This window comes from Phocoena phocoena, chromosome 5 (assembly GCF_963924675.1).
Source record: "Phocoena phocoena chromosome 5, mPhoPho1.1, whole genome shotgun sequence".
In the NCBI taxonomy this organism is placed as follows: domain Eukaryota; kingdom Metazoa; phylum Chordata; class Mammalia; order Artiodactyla; family Phocoenidae; genus Phocoena; species Phocoena phocoena.
Window position 1 is genome coordinate 107,735,108 of NC_089223.1, and position 2,373 is coordinate 107,737,480.

A 2,373-nucleotide genomic window follows, 5' to 3' on the forward strand; every position below is an offset into this window, starting at 1 on the left:
AATTAATTATTGAAGATAATTGGTAATATTATGTAAGTTACAAGTGTGCAAATAGTGATTCACAATTTTTAAAGGTTATACAACATTTATAGTTATTATAAAACGTTGGCTATAGTCCCTCTGTAGTACAGTATATCCTTGTAGCTTATTTTATAGGTAATAGTTTGTACCTCCCATTAATTTAGATTCTCAGTCTTTCATCAGGAATCTTTATGTTATTTGATGGAAAACTGTATTAACCATTATTTACAAAAGCTGACTGAACCAACATAACTTATTTTCAGAAACACAAGAAGCCATAAATAATGCCTCAAATGATTCAGATGAACTTTGATGGAGTTCACTTAACTTTATTTGTTGCAAAAATGTTTGCAGTAGGAATTTGTTATTTTAATTAATGAAGTTCTAACACATGATCGGCTGCTTTTCTAAAGTTATTTGTTCCTCTGCGTGTGTGTGTGTGAGAGAGAGATGTGTGATATTAAAAGTGGAATAGTCTGCTACCCAGAAAAAAAAATCAATCTAGGATTGCTAATCCTGATTACCAGAGAAATCTAGTCTTATTTGACTCTGTAAATTGTCTGCCTTTAATCATTAATGCTAGTAGAATAGGTAGTTTAACTCTTCAAATCAAGATATACAATTTCCAGTTACTTGGAACATTTTTATTTCTTAATTTTTAATATTTCATAAAAGGCCTTTTACAATATAGTTTATACTAATTTGTATTATTTCCTAATTTTGAATCTGCATCCACATAGTGGTCAGTTGGTATAATAAAGAATAATACTTGATTCTTTTATACCCTTTGGTGTTGGTCCTGAGCTGACTCAATAACTTTCTATCTACCTTGCATCTAATTAACCACCTCTTATTCTATGGGATAGGACCTTTCACTTCAACCTTATGAAATGATTTTCTTCAGTTTTAATGTCTTATTTCTTCTCTATTTAATTAACCTGAAATTATTTTCTTCAGTTTTAATGTCTTATTTCTTCTCTATTTAATTAACCTGAGGTCAGAAGCTCTTTGTTAAAATTTTATTTTCTTCAGTTTTAATGTCTTATTTCTTCTCTATTTAATTAACCTGAGGTCAGAAGCTCTTTGTTAAAATTTTATTTAATTGGCTTCACTCATGGTAGGAAATGGGTTCTGCATCAGGCCCCCCACAAAAGTCTTCTTACTCCATACAGATGCCCAAATAGTGGATGGAACCTAATGGGTGATTCTTCCATGAATTTATTTCCCTTTTCATGTGGTCTCTTCTGACAGGATGACTTCTGACATTGAGAAATAAAGACATAAGCTAACAATTTTAAAATTGTAATGTGCCAATGGCCAATCATTTAACAGAGTCCCCTATTTGAGAATGTGAGACAGGTAAGGTAGAAGAAACTGAGGACCAAGGGGATTGCTTTAATTCTCATCAAGTAGTAGAGTCAGGGTTAGAACCCAGATCTTAGGATTCTAAGATGTTACCGTACATGGTTGACCTGTATTTATTTTTTTTCTGGTATTAGCAAGGGCATATTTTAGGCGCCATGGTTATTGAGTGAACTTTTGTTGTTCATTGTTTTAATAAACTCATGTGGACCTGTTACCCATAAATTACCTGCCTCAAGCTAATTAAAATGCCAAAACATTTTAAACCTTTGAGAGAATCGATTTCTCACCCACAGGACCAATCTCGTGGTGTTCTCAGCACTAAGAGGAAATACCTAGACCCTCTGATGGTTCGTACACTCTTTATCAGTAAGGTACCTTACTCTACTTCTTTTCTTTCTGTGAGAAATGAGATTTTTGTTTGCTTTCTTTAACCGTCTTTGGTGGAATCACCAAAAATACGATCATCAATTGACTTCACAGTGTGAATTAGATTTGTTAAAGCCCCAGAGAAATCTTCTCGTCTACCTAGTTATTAGGCATGGCCTTATTTTTGTAGATAAGGAAAGCTACCAAAGCGGTCAACCAGCATTTCCAAGAAAACTTTCTGACAGTTGATCTTCAAATATAGGTTTCTGATTGCACTTTGGTGAAAATCTATGCAGAGAAAGCCTGTTTATTTAGCCAGTTATCTGTTGAAGTACACTAATGTCCTTGATGAGTGCATTTTTGTTTTTAGAGTTGGTGCCACTTTTAGAATAAAATGAAGCAATTATCTGCTCCAGTAACAATAGGATTCTGAGCTTTTTTTAGAGTTAGAGTCTTCTTTTGCCGCTAGCTCTTTTGTCCCTGTCGCTACCACACCCAGATATTTGCCAAATATCAAATTCACATTTGAAAGCTTCCTGATTATTAAATATAATGTTTAAGTAATTCTGTGGATTTTCTTATTACTGAAATCTTTGCACTGATGTCTGATTTGCCTCTCTA